This window comes from Protopterus annectens, chromosome 3.part1, assembly GCF_019279795.1.
Source record: "Protopterus annectens isolate FY-2018-M chromosome 3.part1, PAN1.0, whole genome shotgun sequence".
NCBI lineage: Eukaryota > Metazoa > Chordata > Ceratodontiformes > Protopteridae > Protopterus > Protopterus annectens.
The window spans coordinates 1,534,256,287-1,534,280,453 of NC_056732.1; the positions used below are offsets into that span (position 1 = coordinate 1,534,256,287).

Below are 24,167 nucleotides of genomic sequence, written 5' to 3' on the forward strand. Positions count from 1 at the left end.
TTTATTTGCAAGTGTGTGTGTGTGTGTGTGTGTGTGTGTGTGTCTAAAATGCCCCAGTTAGGTATACCTGGTGGTTAGTGTTACTCAGGCTCAAACAAGAGCCTGAATTCTCCACCCATACCATCACTTGTGATTCAGGGAGTTGAGTCCATAGCTCTCAACTGTCCAGATTTTCACAGAATATTTGGCTCATACGTTTGGTCTGGTCCTCTTAAAATTTCTGGTTTTCTGGCAAATCAGTGAGAACTGAATTCACTAAAGAATGATAGCCCTTTAAATTTCAGTCTTCCTATCTTTCAGGAAACACATAACACTTTATTTTAGCAACTTTCTAAGATTATACAAGCAATATTTAAAATGTGTCCCTGGTTTTGGGCCTTTGCCCCCCCCCACCAATAAATTTTGGCTTTTTCCAGACTTCTTGTACTGCAAAGTTGAGAGATTTAGTTGAGTGTCAAGTGGATTTTACAAGGAGCTGAGAGCTTCAGGGGAAGACAAGTTTAGTGCTACTTATGGCAAGTCATTTGCACTGTTAGCAGCACAACAGGTAGTATGCTTGCTTTTGATGCAGAAGGCTGTGGGTTCTACTCCCACAGTATGCAGATAGCTCGCTGGTACTGTACTGTGTTGGACTCTAAAGGGAGTGGATGCTGCAGTCCTATGAATGTCCTCCTTTGGAGGAGTTACCAAGTAACTATGTTTCTGTTATCAGTTTGCCATCCATTTCCCATTGCAAAATTACTAGCTTATCATTTTTTAATGTAGCATAGGCAATTTATTCTTCTAGGGCAACAGGCACTTTATTTGTAGATGAAACAATGAAATATAAAATTGTTTGCTAGCAGCAACCTCTTCAGTAGTTACAGATCCCTTTAATGTGGAATTATTTAGATGACTTAATTCTGCAGAGATTTTGCATATTTACTGATATTGGTGGATTGTAATGACAGAAGTTTGAGTGACCTTTTATGGTTGAAATTTTCTGAAATGGGTAGTTTTGTTATCACTGGTTCATACATTTTGTTTCATTGCTTACTAGAAGACTGTTCCAAACTACAAATTTAAAACACATTCTAACAAGTGGTGCTGTATTATACAAGGAATATATTTTAATACAATCAGGTTAATACAATCAAGAGGGTGAATCAAAGAATGCATACATGTATGCTTGCTCACAGGATGCAGGAGATCAAAACAGAGGAAGAGAACCGTGCTGAGACGCTTTCTGTTTGGCATATACATCTCAAAAGTAAAAGGAAATACCAAAGGGCTTTGGCCAACTAAGTTTGAGATGACTGCAAGCAAGGAACAGTTATTGAGTCCACAAATGACTTAACCATCATGCAGGAAGGTTTGTCCCAAACAATAACTGGTGCCAGAATCATGAATTGAACCTAAACTCCAAGAAATACATCATCATTTAATTTGGGAAGTCATCTACTCCTGGGAACTGCCAAACTGACAATGCCCCTTGGGAACTGACCTAGTTGTTTGGCATTTGGGAACTTGTGTGTACAGTGACCTAACTTTTGACCAATATGTGCCCAGAGTCATAAGAAAGTCTTTCTATATTGCACAGCTTATAAACAAATTGATTGTGACTAGATCTAGAGATGTTATTGTCCCCCTTTACAAAGCCCTCATTAGGTCAATGTTGTTGTGTTTTTCGCCTTTTCCCGGTTAGGTTGCCACAGCGAACTCCGGTCCGCTAATGATTGGCAGTAGATTTTTACGTGCCGAGTTGCCAGCCCTGACGCACAACCTTCAACGAAGGTACACCCATTCACGCATGTCTCCACACAGAAGATGCTCTAGCTGAGAATTGAACAGCACAATGTCTTACTGTGAGGCAACAACGCTACCGCAGCACCACCACCACAGTATTAAAGCCCTCATTAGGTCAATCATTTTGTATAATGCCCACTTTGGCATGTATCTGTCCATACCCATGCAACAATTGGAATACCCACAGACATACCTTACTAAAAGGATACAAGTCCTAAACAATGGGTCTTGCATGGATCACCTCAAAGATTTATCACTATACTCAGTATCCTACAGAGTGCTTAGAGGTGCCATGTCTGGCATACAAGGCATCCTCCAACCTAATACAGATGGCTCTACTGAATATCAGCAAGTCAAATGGCATCAGAAATACTCAGTCCAGGTATCTAAACTGAATGTTGTGGAGAGATGGATATATATCACAGAGGATACCACTGTTCCAGAACAGACTATCCATTCAAGTAAAGCAAAGCTCATCCCTGTCCATATTCAAATGCAACTTGGATCTAAGGATGGGTAATAGAAAATGTACTTCAGGATTGCCCCTCGAGCCACTAATGGATAGAGGCAGTTCCTAAATGCTGCATCCCTTACATGGGTCCCCTCAAATTATCTATAGTATGATCACATTTATTCTCACTAGGGCTAATATACAATTAACAGCAATGGGATAGGTAAGACCGATCAGGAAATGTTAATTCAAGCACCAAAAGGGAAATTGGCTAAGCTTAAAATGTCCTCCAAGTAAACCTATGTTGTGGTAGTAAACCGTCTAAAAAATTGCCCTTTTTAGATCACTAAGTGCCCTTTTTACCCCCCCATCTTCAGCTTCTGGCACCTCTGGAAAAGGAAAATGGATAGGTATGTTAATGATGGATGCTCATCCAAATCTTTCATTAAAGTAAGGATGTAAATTTAATCTCTGTTAAGTGGAGGTCCATGCTCGTTAACAGCAGGATGGAATTACAAATTCACTTTTCTTGGTGGTTTCCCTCATGGGAACATACCTCTGATTACTGTAGCCCAGAAGGAAGATCAAAACCTGGATGTCAAACAGTTTATACTGTCTTGTGAAACTATTCAGTGAAGAACAGGTAAACTACGGCAAAACTACCATCTAACACTGCATTGCAAAAAACCAGCTTGCCGGGTAGTCACTGCTCTGGCTGAAACAGGAACACGGTTCACAGGGCAAAAGCTTATTGCAAGTTTCAAAGCAAAACTTAATGCAATTATTCAACCTCTTAGCTACCTTGGATACCTTACAACTTTCTTATTTAAAAAGGATATGAACAGCAGAGGATTCTTTCTGAATGGTTTTGTTATGCATACACAGAAACTGAGTAGTCTACGAACAACCACACAATGCAGTAAATGCTTTCCTCCATTATAATAGCTGGGGAAGAGAATGAGCTAATGTAATAACTGCCGAGGTTAGATGTCAGCACCTAACTTAGAAATCACAGAAGAATTACTATGCATAGGTACTCTGCCATTATGAAATACTGTGTAAGGAAGGTGCAGTGACAAAGCTTACTCTTCTAATTAAAGTAAAAATCACCGAACAAAATGAGTTGGACAGACTGGGGGTTCTGATGGTTGGCAAGCAGCACTGCCAAAAACTTGTCAAAAATAATATTCCAGCTTATAACTTTCAATTCTGTGGAAGATGCTGGTTCAAAAGGAGAAAATATAAGCTTTTCCAGCACAAAATGCAAATCTCACAAAGGAACAGAATACTTGAGAAGTGGTCTGAGCAGAAAAGCATCTTTTAAATTACTTTCATTAAGGCTGAAGAACTGGAGCTTGAGCTCTGTTGCAAATTAAAAACTGCAACCAAGTATACTTTTACAGACCTGTATCAAGGACTTGTGCCAGGAAACTGCAGAATGAGAGTGCAGTGTCAGTAAAGGTGGTCATCCCCAAATTAACTTGTTCTCTTAGTCTTACAGGTTCTTCTTGTACTGGGCTTCTGTGTAGATGTGAGCACCTGAGCTATCCTGAAAGGGCAGGCAGAGTTTAGGTTATCAAAAGAAATGATGAAACCATGCAGTTAGAAATAAAGTACGTACATCCAGATGAGTTTTCTGGAAGGGTAGGACAGTAGGTTGCTGAAAGACCACAAATGGGAAGGTTTATCAAACAGGTGCGGCAAGAGCAAGGGCAGCCAAACTCGCAAGGCCAAAAACTGGACCTATACAAATGACAACAGACCTGCACTATTTGGCCTTCTAGATCAACCTCACCATCAGAGGAAATGGGCGGAGTGTAAAGGAATCAAAGGGGCCATTTCTCAACCACAGCATTTATGGCATGACCACCAGTGGAGGAATGAAGGAATAGAAATTACTACACCTGGCACTAGTTGAGTTGGGTACAAAGTTGCGGTTTATAGGTTCATAGATGTTTACTAGGTTAATGACCACAAGGGCCTTTTTAAGCCTAGCCATGCAACCCAAATCTCGGACAAGTTCTGATACCCTTGATAAGTGTAAGCATGGTTCTGGGAGATGAACCATTTACAGGTTACCTGTGTCCATTAGAAATACAGGTGCCAAACCAGGGATGAATTTCCAGTTTCCCATCCAATTGTCCAAGCTGCGCATTAATTGGTTTAGGGAGGAACTCTGCTTCACATGGATGGGGAGCCTGTTCCATAGATGGAAGTAATCTCTGGGATACATATTTATCTCTCCAGCAGGTCCTATTTATATCATACGCAAGGTTTAAGTCTTTAGAATGGGTAATTTGTGTGCTGTTTGTTTTGTGGATATGCAGGAGGTCTATCACAGTGTGGTCCGAGAACGCCCTGTATGCCAGGCACAGATCTCCCCTCAAAAGCATCTAGGAGACAGAATACAGGGATAGGGCCTTGAGGCAGTCTGCAGAGGACATTTTACTTACACCCTGCATTCGTTTAGTGTGGAACCTCAGTGGATATTCCAATTGTTGGATATGCCTGATTAGGTACATACCAGAGGGGGCACTGTATTCAATGATAAGTCTGATAAATGCCAAATACAGTGGAACAATCACTTCCTTGGACTTAGATGCCATATCTTTGTTTATAACTTGAGCAACATAGAATGATTTCCTCACCACTGTACACATGCGATGGTCAAAGGCTAGATTACAATCTGTGTGTGTCGCTAAGTCTCTTGACTACTGGGTCAACTCTAAGGGGTGTGTTGTCAATACGATAGTTACCAGGGAAAGATGACTTCCCAAAGGATACTAGTATGCATTTCTTGGCATTTAGTTTTAGTCCATGGCTCTGACACCAGTTGTTTGCCTGTGTCAGCCCCTAGTGGAGAACATCTGTGTCAGTGTGAGATTCATTGACAGCTCCTAATTTGGAATCTTCTGCAAATTTAGTCAGCCAGAGACCACTGACATTGACCTTGACTTCTGAAAAGTAAATGCCAAAAAAAAGCTGGTCCGAGGACTGATCCCTGAGGGGCTCCACTTGTGACTGGCCTATTTGCAGAGATGGACTTCCCAATTCTAACTTTCTGGGTCCTGTCTGTGAGCCAGCTGGCTATCCACCGGGTGGGTTTGTACCTAACCTCTTGAGTTTGACAATAATGCCGGAGTGGGATATTGTGTCAAATGCTAGGTAAGCAGTGTGAACGACTTTGCCCTCATCCATTGCTTTGGTGACCATCTCAAAGAAGTCCACCAGGTTGAGTAGGCATGACCTGCCCTTGATGAAACCAAACTGGGTTGGGTCCAGTGTCTGGATGCTTACTATTTCTCTATTGATCATCTCCATGATGATTCTTTTAATGGCTTTACATATAAGACTAGTGAGACTTATGGATCTGTAGTTTCCAGGGTCTGTAGATAGCCCACCTTTGTGCAGAGGGATGACTGTTGCTTTTCTCCATTCATGAGGCATGAAGCCTGTTTGGAGGCTACAGTTAAATAGTAATTCCAGAGCCCCTGATAGGTCATGTTTCATGATATTTAGAAGGCATCCTGGGATACTGTCTGGGCCCATTGATGCAGTGTTCCTGGTTTTAGAGAGAGCATTAAAGACCTGTTCTCTAGTGATAGTCAGGAGAGTGATACTTGATGATACTTCCTGAGGGAAGGTCGAGGGGCAGAGAGGGGTAAAGTTGGAACTGAATTTATCAGCCAGGAGGTTTGCTATATCTTCTGGCTCAGTATAGCTGAACAATTTTCACATTACTGAGTGGTTAAGGAATAAAAAGGTAGTGACTGAGATTGTCTGCTAACAAAATGGTTTCTCCTGGAATGTGGTTTACTATCAGAAAGTGGTAGTTTTATTAGACACAGCATTGCCAACTTCTTCAGTATTTCTCAATACAAGGGAAAGGAGTGGATTCCACTTACTTGTTGATACTCCAAACTACTTTCACTTTATCAATATGAATGACTTGCACATCCTCAAGGAGGGAACTCTGGAAGGCTTACAGAGTTAGGTGGACTGCCATCATCTCCAAAAACACCACTGCATTCTGACATCCAAATGTCTCAAGATCCTTGGACAGTCAGCTCTTGACAGCCCACACCCTAGACCAAATGTATCTATGCTGACATCTATAAGTGGGTAGAGATTTGGAATGGGTTGCCTAAAGTCATATTTTGCATAAGCAATCACCTTGTCAAATGTGTTTTGCCTGATAAATGCATCTGGATATCTTTACAAGCAGAGACAGTAGACCTGAGACTTGTGACCTCTGTATTCTTAACACCTACTTAATCACCTTCATATAAAATTTTACTAACAGTACCAGTGGAACTTCTTTGCCTAAAGACCTTAAGGTTGATGGCAGCAGCCGAGCTGTGGTAAATGGTGAAGGAATAATATTAAAGACCAACTTTTGAACAAGATGGAACCTATCCATGTGTACATAGGGTCTGAATGAAACTGTATCCAGACTGCAGCCTATGAATGTGAGCAATTGAGATGGCTGTGGTTTAGACTGTAGTGCTTGCTGTAATGCCCTAAGGACTGAAACACACTGATCACAGACTTCCAGAAGAAATCAGTCTGGTCCATAAGGAACTGGCTAGCAGTCAGTCATTCAGATATTGAAATAAGTTCACCACTGCAACCTCTGGTTTTCTGCAACTAAGGTTTGTACCTGATGAAGACTTTGGGGCAGAGGAATTTAATGGAAAAAACTGGCAAAGGAACCAAGGCATTGGGAGCAAACAACTAGAGAGGGAAAGATGACAGAATGAGAAAACACCACAAAATTTTATTTGGACTGCAGGTTAGAGACCTTCTCTATCAAGAATTGATTTCAGAGTATAGGCAAAGCGAAAGAAATAGGGGGCTCCTAAACAAAAGACTAGCACTGGCACAAATCTGGAACAGAAGCTGCCATTAAAAAAGGAATAATTAGTACAGCATATAAAATATTGCATAAGTATAAGAATCAATCAGACGGGGTTAGAAAGGATTGGGAAGAGAGACTGGATAATCAATTCACAAAGAAACAACGGGAGGATATATGTATGTCTCCCAAATATGCAACAAAATCTAGATGATTTAGGATTTTTGCTTGGAAATGTTTACAAAAATATTTTTATATCCCAAGCAGACTCCAGAGAATTTTTCCTAAGGTAGATATCATATGTTGGAAGTATGACGGGGAAGAAAGAGGTAATTGGGAACATATTTTTTGGTAGCACGGTGAGTTGGTGGACATTAAGGATTCCCTGTGGGATGCACTGTCAAAGATGCTGGGTGGGCAGACTGGTGTGACAAGGGAAATGATTTTTCTGAGATCTGATACAGAAATGGAATTGCCTAGACATGGTAAGGCCTTGCTGTGTCTAATTATGATGGCTGCCACAAAAGCAATTACTAGAAAATGGAAATCAAAATCTAAATCAACACCAGCTATACTAGAAATAGTGAATATAGTAACAAGAGATAAAATAACTGGAATTGAGATCATTAGAAAAGGGCAGGAGCAAGCTACATAGGGAAAAAATTGGAATTGTGGGAACAATACATACAGGGGAGTAAGGCAGGGCTTAAATGAGCTATGTGATGTTTCACTGAAAATGATTGGGTAGATTATAAGTGATGTATAATGTTTGCAATTGAGAGTCTGTCAGTATGGTTTGTGATATAAAATGCTTGCAACTAAGATTGTGTTGGTGTGGTTTGTTTTTATTTATATAACTGTATGATTGCCTATGTCGTAAGTGATGGTTTAATAAAGATGTTTCCTGTTTTAAAAAAAAGGAAAAAAGGGGCAGGAGATGAATAATTTACGTAATGTTGCCTAGGTTATATGATATATAGTGATATATATGAAGTACAATGTTTGTAGACGTGAACTTGTTAATACAGTTTTATTACTTTTACATAAATGTAAATTTGCCTATTTTGCAAATGATAATTCAATAAAGGTGTTTAAAAAAATACTTTGGGGCCAGAGGTGACAGCAAATAGAAAAGTCCTGTACTGACAATGACCAGCACCTACTCAGAAATGTATGATCTTCTGAACCCTCTGGATATCCTTATGGGTATCCTGGAGCTCCAGCCACCCTGTCACCTGCTAAGAAGCATGGAAGGATGGACTGCACCATGGCAAATTAAATTCAGGATGAACCTGAGGTACTTAGTTTTCCCCGCTACTAAAAAGAACCTGGAAAAGCATCTTAACCCTTTCTAATTTGGTGGGACTTCTTGATGGCACTTTCTGTTAGACAGTTTAAGACCTCTTTTCTTATTGCACTATTCAGATGAGGTACGACATCAGGCAAGGGAAAGAAGTGGGTCTGTTGGGGGGGGGGGGCAGTTGTAGAATGACACTATATACCCTCTGAGTATTACTGTTCTAATCCATTTGGTCAGTGTAATGGCCTGCTGTACAGGAATGTCGAAGAACAGATGGCCCCAGAATGGCTCCAGCAGGACAGCTGAGCAATGCATCAATGATTCGATTGGTGTTCCCTGAATAAGGGTTGTGATTTCCCTTACTGCTGAAAAAGCAACTGTTCTGAAAGTTGCTGTGACAATTCTGGTTTCTTCCAGACCTCTTTTTCTAGTGCAAGTGGCCATGCCTAACCCATTGTGGGCTGTACTGAGTCCTGAAAATGTGTACTCCTGAGCCTGGAACATATGACTGACAGTTGTGGGGGTTTTGCCCTCATTCTCTATGTTTTCCCAGTGGGTTTTAACTTTACAGACAAAAACAGCGATGTCTTAAAAGGGCAAGTTTGAAAACGTCACCTTTGTATCTTCTGTAAAATCAATAAGCCAGAGCCAGGAATGTTGGAGCATGACAATGTCAATGCCTTCAACGTCAGCTAGGCCTTCAGCAAAGGTTGTAAATTAATCTCATTATAAGATTCAATAATAAAAAGAAAGCTGCTGATTGGGACTGTAACTTCTGTTTTAAAAGTCCATCTTGCTCTTTTAATCTATGACTCACCAACACAACCACTATAAAAAAAAGACTGCTGCAAAAGCTAAAACCGACCTCCCTGGCTCCTGATCTCCCCCTTGCGTAACTTCAAATTGCCTCTGAAGCAACAATGTTGTGACAGCAGTAAAGGTTTCTCCTTTGCCATTTCCAGAATGTGGGAAAACTGCTGCTGCCTTGGCCATAAGGAAGTTATTAGAACCATTTCTGGCTTCTACTCCTTTACTTTCTGGACAACCGTGGAGAACAAACATATAAATTCAGGTTCAAGTTCATTATAGCACTTAAATTCCAAAGCACTTAACAACAAGAATTTGAAAAACTTAACATGATGAATGAAACTAGAAATTATTATAAGAATAAATTTAACTTACACAGCAACATTTAATGGAAACAGTACATAAAAACAGGCTTAGTAACACTACAAATATTGCTACAAAGTAATCAATGCCACTTAATTAGATGCACTGTTACAAAGTAGTTCATCAAACTAATGTCCATCAAAACACACTCTATCAAAAGAAGTAGACAATCATAAAACGTTTCAGGTATAGAAGCAGTATCTCAGAAATAACCAACATCCAGCACAGTTGCTCTGAGTCCATAATCATCTATAATCACCTAGAACAGGCATGGGCAAACTACGTTTTGATTCGGCCCGCCAAACTTGAAAAAATTTAATAAATTAACCTTGTTAATGTTTTATTTCCCCTGCAATTCTGATGTTTCCTCACTAGATGGCACACTCTAGATATATTGGCTTTGTTGAGGTGAAGCGTAGGTCTATTACTCCACGTTTGCACTTTACCCTTTGACCCACCGCCCCTCTATGAAGATGAGCGGACCCAAGAAAAGGAAAGTGGACAGAGAATGTCGAGTGTTCAATAAGGAGTGGACAACTAAATATTTTTTCACTGAACACCGATCATCTGCTATTTGCCTGATATGCCAAGAAACTGTGGCGGTTTTTAAAGAGTATAATATTAGCCGTCACTTTGCCACAAAGCATGCTAATTATGCTAGCAAGCTCTCAACAAAAGAACGGGAAGCTGCTGCTGAGAAGGTGGCAGCTAATTTGAAGGCTCAGTAAAGTTTTTTTCACCATCAAACTGCCATTCAAGAGTCAAGTACCAAGGCCAGTTTTATGCTTTCATTCAAAATAGCAAAGGCCAGCAAACCACTGTCTGAGGGCGAGTTTTTAAAAGAATGTATGGTCGTCCTTGCACTGGTCGTTGTTGACTTTTGGCACCGGGGAAACAAATTGAATAAAAAGAACAGGACAAGTACATCTGCATCTCCTACCGTTTTTGAAAAAAAAGAAAGTCAGGAGGAGAGTGATGGTGATATCCTGAAGGATAACAGAACTTTCAGTGCTTTAAAATAAAATGGTCATTTATTTGATTTTCAGTGTTTAAAGACTCATTTCGAAGTCAGAGATTTTATTGTAATGCTTTTCTTCATTTTCATTGGAAATTAAAGCACATGTTTTCTCCATATCCCAAGATGTGTATTTTTCCCCCAATGAGGTGATGTTTTCAAAGCATGCCATCTATCTGCTCCTGTTCCGGCCCCTTTGTCAAATGTTAGAACTCAATGTGGCCCACGAATCAAAAAGTTTGCCCACCCCTGACCTAGAACAACAACTACTGCAAAACAAACTCTCTCAACAAATGTACAGTCAGTAAAATGCATAATAAGTAACTGCCCTTCTCCAATATACCAACAGTTTAATCCTACAGGACACCATTCAAAAGCATGAATGTTTAAGCCATAACAACAATGGTAAAATCAAAGCACCAAATAAAGGTCTTATACCCAGTCACCTGAAAAATGATCAACAAGAGAAATCAATTTGCACCGTTACAGCCTCAAAGTACTAAAATAGATGCCTCCGTACCTCTCAACTTCTTAAAGCAAGAAATCTGGACAAAGTCAGAAATAATGGGGGACAAGGGCCCAAAAATAAAGACACTTTTTAAATATTGCTCTTACAAACATAGAATGTTGCTAGACTAACAGATTTTGCATTAGCATGAATTTTCTGAAGGATAAGAAGTCTGAAAATCAAATGTATGCCATTATTTTCTGACATCAGTCCTCAATGATTTGTCAGTGATTTGCCAGAAAACTACAATTTTATGAGAAAGGGACTGAAAATATGAGTTAAACATCTGGACATTCTGTGAAAATCTGGACAGTTGAGAGGTATGGATGGCCCCAGTTCTGGAAGAGTCCACATGAGAAGCAACTTTCAAACAGTAAGCCTCTCTTCACAAAAAATATACACTCGGACAACAAAACTAATGGGATGCTCCAAATGCTCAATGGTCATAAAACAAGCAAACCCAGCTAGGCAATGGGACCTTCACTATTGCTTAGTAGTTCAGGCAGATTTTTAAAAGGAACCAGAAAAGTGCATCAGGTAAGTGTCAATGGTCTGGCAGCCAAACTACACTTTGAGAACCTTACTATATCAGAGAGGGAATGCAGAGAGAAGCAAATCCATCTAAATCAGATAAAAGGCATACACTGCTCAAATCTATTTGTGTGGAGCTTTGCAGCAGAATTTTTTCAACTGCACGTTGTTTGGTGAAGCAGCAAGTTCTCTCTCTCTGCTATGACTTACCAAATTAGGAGATCTAAAAATGCATCACTATCTAGTGTTCACTCAGAGGGAGTCTGCTGCAGCCATGTTCAACTGACACTCCATGGAATTTTCCAGGGGTGAAATGTAAGTCAGCCTCAGGAACACGCAAGATAACAAGGCTTATTCCTAAATTCACCCTGCTAAGCTGCACAGCAGGAAGGTGTGTGTGTGTCCATTTATTTATGTACTACATGGTCAAACTATCACATGTGATTATGTTCAAAATGCCTGGTTTCCACATTGGTTTGAAGGTCCTGAGTGCTAAGAAGGCTGCCACCATCACCTTTATGTTTATGTGTCCAAGTGCTCTATACTTTTTTGGTCCACTATGTAGACATCTCAAACTATGTGCAAGGCCAGCAGTGACTAAATATTAGTTTGGGCTAGGTAGTTTGAAGGCCACCCCCCCCCCAGTCTAAATTCTACCTAAGCCAACACACCAATTCCTTCCTCATGCAAGTTAAGATAGGAATGGCACAAGCTAGGAAATGAGTATGCTGATCCCAGTCATTTCACACTATTTTTTATCATGTGCAATCTGTCTATAAGTACCTTTAGGATGGCAAAGGCCACAAGCCCAAAACTTCCCAGAAATTCCCTGGCTGTACCCTTTGTCTTCATTACAATATCTTGAAAGAAAGTGGTCAGCAAGCCTATCTCTTTCTGGAGAAGAAAGGCTTTGAAAGTAGTGGTGTCAGGTGTATTAAACTGAATTAACAGCATGCATGCAGGTGACACTGACAAACTGTACATCTGTATATTCGTAGAATGAGAGATTTATTGGAACAAACCGACCAAGCACTACTGTGAGATTATAACATTTTCTTTATAACATGGACATAACTGTCGGTCACACTGCACTTCCTTGGCTGATTCGGATTACAAACTGCCCACCAAAAAGTATTTTACAACCACTTTTATAGTTTCAAAACTTTGTCCTTGATGAAAACATTCTTTTCCTATATTGAAGCTTTTTTTGTCTATACTATTATCTCAATTTGGAGAGAACCAGTTCTTAGCAAGCCAAAATCTTCTTTCATTGATATGATAGTCTGTAACTTTTTCTGCTGTGTTAGTCATGCTCATCCACAGAAGCCAGTTCTCAGCATGCCAAAATGTTCTTTTCATTGATAAGATAGTTGTAACTTTTTCAGCTATTAGCCATTTCCCTTTAGCTTGAATATCTGTGCACATTCAACTGTTTAGGATATTTCAACAAACTATTGTTGATGCCATTTGTTACAAAGTATATTTTTGTTCCACACAAACACATTCTGTTGAGCCAGTGCATTACATGCTAGTCTAAAAATATATCACACTGTTGTTATGATTACCAAACCTCTGTTACTATGAAGGAAAAACAACAATACTTTTTGTTTTACAATATGTCATACAAGCACATTCTGTTAAGCTAATCATTTAGAAATGTAATGTCATGCAAGCACATTCTTGTTATTTCTTCCTGCATTTGCAGGCTCTGTATTTTTTATGCTATCCCTAAAAAAATATCATACTGTTATTATGAAAGACAGCAGCTTTACCAATACATGCTGTTAATATGAGCAAAGCAGTTTTACCAAATTACATACATGCCATTTCTATGAGGGAAAACAGTTTTACTTTGTATAATTCTATCAATCCCCCCTTTTTATTTTGAAAACCAAAACATTTGAATATGTTACTTTCTTTGCCACTTACATTAGTTACAATGTTATAAAAGATAGCTGATTGACAGTTTTTTTAATACAAAGTTTAATACACATGCAAGTTGTTGTGATTAAAACTGCAATAATGTTTTTTCATCATTCTGAAAATAACCCATTTAACCATCACTCCAGTCACTGTTCAATGTCTTTCAGATACTAGTTGTATTTTACTTAAATGTCGCTTTATGAATTCGGTCTTGTCTGGAATATAAGTACAGCACTCCTCATTGATCAGAGCACAAAGACCCTTTTCCTTCTGCTGCATTTATATCAAGACTGTAGATCTATGACTGATCTAATGTAACAATACTGTTTCCTAATTTTTTTTTCTTTTTCCTGACATTTCTTATTTTACCTTTAGATAATTCTTTAGTTCATCTCATTGTTGTTATTACATACCCTACATATCGGGTTCCTTCTCATTCCACAGGAAGTCATTTACATGCTTTTGTACTGCAAATGTGGTATTTCCTAGCTACTGTGATATTGCATTCACTGACCCTTAAAGGTTTTGATCCTGTCTGTTGTATACATACACGTCCATTTGGAACTGTCCTTACTTTTAAGATTGGAACATCTACCTTGCCTGGTTTACCACAACTCTTATTTCTGTTACTAATTTTTAGCAAATCTTTTAGTTTACTCTTAGGACCAATTGTCCAATCAATTCCTTTACTTTGCTCTTTAGCTATTTCTTGGTATATTTTCTTCAGGTCTTTTATCTGTTGTTGATGCTTTGCTTTTACCTTTAAAATATTGAACTGTCCCTGCAACTTGTACTTTTCAATCAGTCCTGCACTATATCTTTGAACCCTCTTTTAGCCCAAGCTGCCAAATGCAGTTTCAGAGAATTTACTAGATAAGCACTGTCAGTGTAAATTATTTACTGGATGTAAACACTGCAAAACATATTTTAAAGTATCTAGCTCAGCCCTTTGTGCTGACATGTATTCTGGTAACTTAACCATAATTGCTTTGTCTCCCTTTTGCAATGTCACTATTGCAAACCCAGTGTAGTAATTCCCATCCTTCCCGAAATGTGCACCATTCACATGAACTACAGGAATGCCTAACTAACCCCGTCTGTGATTTTCTCACTGTCATTTATCAAAGTATTGATTATCAAATGTGGAGTCTGAACTATAATCCCAGAGAACATTGTAAAATACTTTGTCTGTCTTATTCCCCAGTAAATGGCCAAAACTGGCTAATGCCAAGGATGATATCCTTTTTTTTTGTTTGTTTGTTTTACAGCAGTCAATTTCTGCTACAAGAAGTAACCTGTCTTAACTTAATGCCCATTCCCTATGATGCCTCTTACGGCCAAGTCTGTAATAACACCACTGAAAGTGTGTGCTTTTCTGGTGCTGCTTGCAGAACAAAAGAAAATTTACTGGTGGGAGCTATCAGCTCTGTTGCCTGTGCCAAATTGTGCAGTAACATTTTAAATGCCTTTTCCTCTGTGCGACTTCATTGTAGAGTCAAACTATTCTTTTTGATCTACCTTATGCAAATCCAAAATTATCAAAGGCTTTGGCAATTGCAGAATGCCCCTCACCCTTTCCTAACAAGGAGTCCTCCCTGTCAGTCTGATAACGATTCCTAGAAATTTTACTTTTTGTGACAATAACTGTATTTTGTCTTTGTTTACTTTGAAACCTGCATCTTGCAACTGTCTCAGAACTTCTCTCAGCTGCGATATGTATTCCTTCACAGCCTCTACCTGTATTAGAATGTAACCTTGTCATCTTTACTCGCATCCTGTAAGAATGTCCCTGCTATCTGATGAAAAATGGCAGGGCTGTTCTGAAAACCTTGAGGTAATGTAATCCACTGTATCTCCCCTGTAATGGGAATCTCTGACTTCCCATAGTTTGTTTTTGTTTCTGCCCATAAGGTCTGAAATTCTTTTTCTGACTTGTATTGTCATGCACTGTTGGTTAGCACTTTGACCCTCTATGTTATCATCCTGCAAAGTACAGTTGTGTACACTTACCATAAATGTAGATGTTCGAGTGTATTCACTGTTGCAGTCATCACCTGTGGGTTATCCCTGCTGTGGTAACCCTTGGCCGGCCCGAATACCAGAGTCAATGTTTTTCTGTGTCAGCTGCTGTCACCTGTAGACTGATGTCAGGTCGTCAGCACTATATAAAGCAAGGCAGCTGACGTCATTACATCAGTTTTTCTTGCCCTAACCAGACAGAAGCCCCAGGAAATATGGCAAAGTGGTCCTGGTGGTTAACAACCACCCCAAGAAGCTTTTGTCTCCCAAATGAAAGAGGATATAAGGGGGAAGGAGGGAGGGAAACCAGGACTGCAACAGTGAATACACTCAAACATCTACATTTATGGTAAGTGTACACAACTGCACTATGTTCTTCATGTTTCACTGCTGCAGTCATCACCTGTAGGAGGATTCTCAAAGCTGAGGAGAAAGGTGTAAGAAATAGTTAGAGACCTAGGCATGGGTAAGCAAGCCCTGCAGAGCTGCAGAAGCAAACCCTGCCCTAGCCTTAGAGAAAAGAGAAAGGTGGTAATGCTTTGTAAAGGTATGGACCGAGGTCCAGGTGGCTCCATGGTGGGAACTCATCTGAGGAATGCTGTAGAAGTGGAGGCTGCCCTAGTGGAATGGGTACGAATAGACTTAGGGGGAGGTTTCCCATGAAATCTGTAGCAGAAATGGATAGTGTGAAATCCATTTGGAAATAGTCTGCTTGGAAATGGGCTTCCCCTCTGCCCCTTGGGCAAAACTGACAAGAAGTTGGTCCATTTTTCTGAAGGATTTATTACGGTCCAGGTAGTATCTGAGCTGTCTGTGAACGTCAAGAGAGTGCAGAATTCTTTCCCCCTTGTTTTGAGGACTAGGGAAGAAAGTGGGCAGATGAATGGCCTGGTTGACAGTCACATCAGATACCACCTTGGGGATAAAGGAGGGGTTAAGTCCTACGGGAAACCCTGCTTGCATGGAAAACGATGAAGGGCTCAATGGCCATCAGTGCCTGAAGTTCAGAAACCCTTCTGGCTGAGGTGATAGCTAGCAAAAAAAGCAGTCTTCCAGGAGAGGTATTTCAGTTCTGCTGAATCAGCAGGTTCGAAGGCTGGTAAGGTTAGTTTTACCAAAACATAATTCAGGTCCCAGGCTAGCGTGGGTGGCCTTCTGGGAAGTTTGATATTAGAAGCCCCTCTGAGGAATTGTTTAATCAAAGGATGAGAGAACAGGGACTGGTCTGTATTAAAGTGAGCTGAAATGGCTGAGGCATGGATTTTAACAGAGGAGAAGGAGAGGCCACTATTGAGTAATTCCGCTAGATAGTCCAGGATAAGAGGGACATAAGGTTGTGAGGAACTGGCCCCTCTGGACTGGCTCCAGGAGCAGAATATTTTCCATTTCCCTGTGTAAGATTTTCTGGTGCTGGGCCTTCTGGCCTCTGTGATAATGTCTAGGACATGCTTGCTTAGCAGAAGCCCCTTGCCTACATTGGGAGTATTAGCCATGCTGATAGTTTGAGAGTCTGCAAGTCTGGGTGCAGCATCCCCCCCCCCTTCTTGAATCAACAGGTTTGGGATCTGGGGAAGCAGCCTAGGAGGCTGTAATGTCAGGCTGTGCAGCAAGGGGTACCAATGCTGTCTAGGCCAATCTGGAGCAATGAGCATGGCCTTGGGCCCCTCCTCCCTTATCTTGATGAGTACCTTGGGAATAAGAGGCAGAGGGGGGAATGCATACATAAAGAGGGAGTTCCAGGGGAAGTTCAAGGCATCCACTTTCCATGCTAGGTGGTGATACTCCCTGGTACAGAATTTCTTTAGCTGGTGGTTGAGGTGCGAAGCAAAGAGATCCACCTCCGGATTTCCCCACACTTGAGTGACTTGCAAAAAGATCTTTTTGTGGAGTTGCCATTTGTGGCGATCCAGTAAGTGTCTGCTTAAGTAGTCTGCCAGGGTGCTGTCGATCCCTGGTAGGTATTGAGCTATTAGGTGTAATCCCATAGAGGAGGCAGTCAGCCAGAGGTTCATGGCTAGCCTGCACAGAGGGTAAGATTGTGTGTCCCCCTGCTTGTTGATGTACTACATTACTGTGGAGCTGTCTGTTTTGCTAAGGAGAACCCCTGGCCTGAGATGGGGTTGGAATGATGTCAGAGCCTTTTGCACTGCCATCATTTCCTTCTGGTTGATATGTAAGGGAAGGTGTTGGGCATCCCAAAGACCTTGGGTACACCTTCCTGCTAGGTGGGCACCCCAAGCAATGTCTGAGGCATCAGTGGTGATGGTCTGCCCAGTAGGGCGGAGGACGAAGTGGAGACCCTGGTTCATGGCACAGGCCTCTGCCCATCACAGAAACTCGGCCCTTATACAGGGGATCAGAGGGAGCAAGGTCTCTACAGGCTGTGAGTGTTGACACCAAAAGTTCTTTAGATACCACTGAAGTTTCCTAATGTGAAGCCTGGCCAGAGGAATTTGATGGATGCAAGATGCCATGTTGGGGGGGGTGGCCTAATGGTTAAAGTGTTTGCCTTACAAACACAAGGTGCTGGGTTTGAGTCTCACAAGGGATAATTGGCTAGGCTTCAAAATGGCTCGCAAGGGCAGATAGCCTAGTACTAACCTATGAACCTATGTACCCCAAGACTTGCAAGAACTTCCTCGCTGTGAAGTGACTTTTGGATGCCACCTGGGTAAAGTAGAGAGGCCGGAAGCTCTGTTTTTCTGGGGATAGGAAGGCCATTTGGGATGCTGTGTCCAGCAGTGCTCCCAGGAAAATGATCCTCCTGGAGGGTGTTTGCTTTGATTTCTTCTCGTTGATGGTGAACCCCAAGTGGAGGTCCTGGAGCAGCTTTTCTTTGCACTCTGCCTGAATGAGGATGTCATTCAGATAAGGGTAAATCTGTATATTTGTCTGTCTACAAAATGCTATGGCCAGGGCCAAACATTTGGTGAAAACCCTGGGAGCGGTAGATAAGCCAAAGGGAAGAGCAGAGAACTGAAAGTGCTGTGAGCCTGCTCTGAAACGCAGGAATTTCCTGCAAGACACCCTTATGGGGATGGGGAGGTAGGCATCTTTTAGGTCCAGGGTCACTAACCAGGCATTTTTTGTCAGCATAGGCAGTAGCTGCTGCAAGGTTAGTATTTTGAATTTGGGAACCACCAGGGAGGTGTTCAGAATGGACAGATTCAGGATGGTGTCCTCCTTTCTGGAAACAAAGAATAGCCTGGAATAAAAGCCTTTGCCTGTTTGATCTGTGGGAACAGGTTCTACCGCCCCCTGAGATATGAGAGTTTGGACTTGTTTTAATGCCTCTGCCCACTGATTTGGAGGCAAGTCTGGATACCCTCAGGGAATTGGGAGTTTGTTGAAAGTGAATTTGTATCCCTGAAAAATGATCTTTAAGACCCATTGGTCCTTTGTTACAGACAGCCAATCTTCTCTGCAGAGGGACAGCCTTCCTCCGAGCTTTTGTTGGGTGAAATGAGGGCATAGGGAGTGGGAGTCATTGATAGCTTTTGCCATACATGGATGGCTTAGAACTCCCTGCCTTAGAGGCGGAAGTGGTCCACTGTTTGGTTCTCTGTTGTCCCTGGGATAGGGACCTGGGTGGCCTGTCCCTGCAGGGCTTAGCATGCCCATGTCTGCTAGGAGTAGGAAAAGACCAGTGCTTAGAGAGAAAATTCCTGCTGAATCTAGGAGGTTGAACCTGAAAGAAATCCTTTACTGTCTGCATAGATTTTGCTTGGTCTTCCATCTTTTTAAGCACCTCTTCTGCTTTTTCTCTAAACAAGTGGTCTTTATCCAAGGGTGCATCAATTAATTTAGACTTGACATGATCAGGTAGAGGTTGTTCCTTCAATCATGCATGTCTCCTAATGACAGATCCAGACACTGCTGCCCTGCTACAGGCTTCTAGTGCATCATATCCACAGTGTAAAGAGTGCTTTGCCACTTGACAAGCAGAGTGCAATAAATCTGCTAACTCTTTTAGAATTGGCACACTCAGGAAAGATAATTTTTTTTTTGCCTTCATAGTTCCAAAGTGTGTTGTTGATATTTTACCATATGGAACTAACAGTTGAGAGCTCTGATAGCTAAGGTTGCAGAGCTGTAAACTTTTTTACCCCATCTGTCCAGAGCACTGGCATCCTTATCAGAAGGTGTGGGGTTCTTTGCAAAACTAGCCCTGGCTCCTTTAGGTCCCTGTGTGATGACCTCCGGGTCTGCAGCAGGATATCTGTACAGGTATTTGTGAGAGCCTGGTACTCTGTAATACTTGTCTGGTTTACTAGGAGCAGGTGGGAGGGCATCAGGGTCCAAGCTGGCTTCATGAAAATCATCATCCACCACTTCTAAAATAGGGGGGGATAGCCAGGGGTCTGTGCTGGGGCAGGTTTAGAAATTCTATTAGCCTTTTCTTAGACTGAGGGAAGTCCTCAAGTCCCATTGGAAATGTTCCCTGAGGGTGTGGAGGGTTTCTCCAAAGGAAAGGTCTTCTGGTGGGGAGGCAGAAGGGATGGATTCTTCTGCATCTGAATCCTCATAAGCAGTCAGAGGTTGTTGTTCCTCTTCAAAATCTGAATAATCAGATTCCTCAGAATCTTGCTCTGTCAATAGTTCAGGAGAAGGTTTCTTTTCCTTTTAGAAGTTGTGGCTCGAGTGCCCCTGATAAGGGAAATAAGATCTTCTGCCATCTTAAGCATTTGGGCCTGGGGTGGAGGAGCGGGAGTAAGATGGTGGCTAGAGGTAGAGTTTCTATGGGTGGCCTGGCTTCTAGGCCTAAGGGTATTCATCAGTCTGAGAGACACGGTAGTCGGGTGTGAAGATGTCAGTTTCTGACTAGAATCAGTAGTGCAGAAGACCTCCTCGGAAGCCGGTGCCTGCGTCGTGGCTCTAGACCCAACTGAGGCAGACAACCAAACGCTCTGAAGGAGAAGAAGAGTTCTGCGGCATACCGGACTTCGGAAGGGTCTCAGTAGAGGCCTGCATAGCTATCGCATCGGGCATCAGGGGCTGCAAAAGCACCTCACTGAATTCCGGAGTACTGTTGACCTGCTTAGCAGAAGAGTCTTCGGAAGGCTTAGCCTTGTGTGGTCTGTCTCTATCTTTATCCCCACATTTTTTCGGAGGCTCTACGGATTGTTGGCTGATGGATGCCATTAGTGAAGACGGAGGATGAAAATACCTGTCCACAAAAACAGGTCTATTATGAATGGTTCTCGCATTAAAGAGGGCACAGAACCGGCAACGTTGTGGTCTGGGCCTGAACAAGTGAAGCAGTATGAATGGAAGTCTCAGTGTGGGATCTGCTTTCCACAGGTGAGACAGTTGTTAACTTTTTCGGACATTGGTTAGTGCAAGAAAAAAAGATCCCCAATGGTGTACTTAACTTTAGACTTTTTCAGCTGTGATCCGAGCTCTTGTAGTGGCCAACCGGCACACTTGTGAACTGCTTTTGCTAGGGGCTCTATGGCAAGAAAGACTGATGTAATAATGTCAGCTGCCTTGCTTTACAGCACTAAAGCCCTGACGTCAGTCTACAGGCGACAGCAGCTGATGCAGAAAAAATATTGACTCTGGTATTCGGGCCGGCCAAGGGCTACCACAGCAGGGATAACTCACAGGTGATGACTGCAACAATGAAACACGAAGAACATCTTTTGTTTCCTTTTTGACTTATTTTTTTCTGAGTCCATTGCAAACACTCCTTTCTGTATCTGCCTATTCTTCCATTTTTTTTCTGTAGCACACAGTCCTGCTAGAGCTACAAAAAACATGCAATTCTATCATCAAGGCTTCCCATAACTGGAATGGTTGATGCCACTATCAGTACGTCACTGTTCACATCCCCCCACCTATCTACATTTACCCACGTCCTACTGCACTTACTATTTTAAACCCATCTTCATCAGTACCAAGAGAAAAAATATTATACGTAAAAATATGTTCATTTTCATGCTCTGTCTGTTCTAGCATCCTGTCAGAAACTGTAATATTAAAATAGTCTTAACAACTTCATAGTTAACTCTAATGACATATCCATACCTAGTATGAAGCTGTTACACTTTGAACTGTTAGCTGCTGTAATCTTTAACTCAATAAATCCTAACATATTCATGTGTTAGTACGGAGCTGTTAAACTTGTTCAGTCCTAACAAAACTGTATTCATGTAACGTGACTGTTACTTCTGCTATATCCTACATAACATAAATGTGTATGGTTACTCTTTTTTCCTAACTGGCCACATCCAATATGTCTTTCTGAGCACTTTAGCTGTGTCAGCTGAACTGGAATTTATTTTATCCTTAACCCATAAATCTGCACATTTCTGTCGTAAATTTTGTACATTTGCACAAAGTACAATTTCAAATTCAATTTCAAAAACTTGCAAATTCTTACAATTGTCATCTGTGTGCACTACTGAACATTCTGTAGCATCCATCTGTATAGCAACATCAGCTCTAGGCAAAATGTCAAACAGTTTGCATATACTTTCTAACCTGTATATCATGTTTCTTTAACAGTGGCATTTGTTTTTCATTAAGCTCTACTGATAGTTTCTTATCTCTATTAAAAGCATTCCACTGTGAGCAGTAGGTCTGAAACATTTCATCTGTCTCTACAACCTGTAAACTTTTAGCATGATTTAACACAGTTTTAAACAAAAACAAGGACATCTGTCTCCACAGTGCAACTGGAGTTTTATACTTTTGTACACACTGATCAAAACAATGAATGCATTTATGCACAAACCTTTTCACTTCTATTTATACCAAACAATGCTGTATTACCTTTAACATCACTACTGACTTGTCCAAACGTTATCAAGAGTCTGGTTTAAGGCTATGGCCACAAAATGTGTGCATCTAGCACTTATGTCACTGATGGTATCCATGTTATTTCAGAAATGGCTAACAGGTGATCAATCTGTAGACAGGACAGCAAACTGGAAACTCCCTCATTGTCAAAAATGCTGGTGAACGTCTCAGAGCAGATGCAAAGACGAAATCTCATTTCACCCACTTGAAAGTTCCTGATACTGCTGAGCTGTTCAAGACTGACTTTACTGAGGTTGGCACCAACAAAACTTAACTAGTGCTTGTCATAGTACTTTTAAAAATATTTAAAGGGGTCCGAATTAGGCCTGGCTCACCAAAAGGCTTGGGAAGTGTCAGTGGCCAGGTGTGCCCCAGGAAGACTACTGACCTGGCTGTAGTCAAACTGGATTTCTGACTGTACAGTGAGAATTCCAGTCTCATGAAATAAACTAAGGTGTAGCCCGCAGCTCTCTGTATCTCTTCCTAGGCCTGCCCTTGAACAGAAGGTCATCCAGATATAGGTATATGCTACTACCCTTCGACAAGAAGTATACAACTGAAACCAGGCATCCTGTAAATAATGTCACAGTGTAGTAGACAAACCAAACGGTAAGGAGGTAAACTGGTAATTGCAATTTCCTGCTACAAAAAAACTCTGATATTTCCTCTTTACTTTGTGAAATCAGGCAGAGCAAGCACAGGGCCCTGAAGAACAGGGCTACTTAAGGTAAATATTTTTCTCTCAAACAGGCCTAACAACCTGTTCTCCCAGTCACTAGAAAAACTGTTACACCCTAGAGCCAGTCTAGATACCTTAACAGTCTTAAGTACATAACCTGGATTTGTCTAGCAGTTAGCACAGACGATTAAGGCTATGAGCTGTCAATGAGTTCATTCCTACAGTCCTCAGACTTCAGCTGTCTACTGTGTGACTCTCACAAAGTCAAATAACCAGACACTGCTTCTGGGCTGTCTGAAAAAAAAACACTTTGATCCATACTCTATCCTAATTAAAAAATACAAATAAATAAATCTTCTGTAGAGCTTTACCTTATAGGAACATTCAGGTCTCTTAGGGCTATGGGATTGAAAGTATGGCTTCAAGGATGCCACTTCAAAAACATCTAAGCAAGGCTTCCTGAAATGGAGAAAGAGATACAGATTTTGGAGGCCCAAGCCCCTTTAGGTCAAGATATCTCCTCTCGAACACAAGAACTGGTCTCTTTTGGGTGACAGAATGCCTCCAATGACATGTCTTCTGGAGGAGACTTAGAGGTCACATAATTCAAGTCATTACCAAAAGATGAGGACAGTGAGAATTGCAGTCCAGTTCCTCCTCAAAATAAGAGAAGTCTGAAGCCACGCGTAAGCACAAAATGCATTTCACAATATCATAAAAAACACAACAGCTCATTAGCAACAGACAGGAATACAGATATCAACAGAAAGAAATGCAAAAACAGCTAGACCTGACATCTGTGACAGACTGTCTTGATGCCTGTGGCATCTTGTCTGTCTTACCAAGAATAACCAAAAGCTCAGAGTACAAAGAATCCATGGGTTATACTTGCATGATCTTACAAAAGGATAACAGATGAAAAACTGCAATGCTGAATTAAAAAAATACTGAAGAATCATATAATTTACAATACTATGTCCAATAAATTGTAGTTGTTGTAATACCCCACTACAAACAGGATCTGCAAGTGATGTAAGGAGTAGAAAGGATATTCTCTAAAGCATTCAAACTGGATCCTAACAACACATAACGTAAATGACTTATTCAGGAAAAAAGACTACTTTCTGCTG

At 41.2% G+C, this 24,167-nt stretch overlaps 1 protein-coding gene across 2 annotated transcripts in view; it reads right to left on the reverse strand.

The window, feature by feature from the left end:
* Positions 1-24,167, reverse strand: part of LOC122798555 (autophagy-related protein 9A-like) — a 1,089,020-nt gene that overhangs the window by 491,164 nt on the left and 573,689 nt on the right. The window lies entirely within an intron of this gene.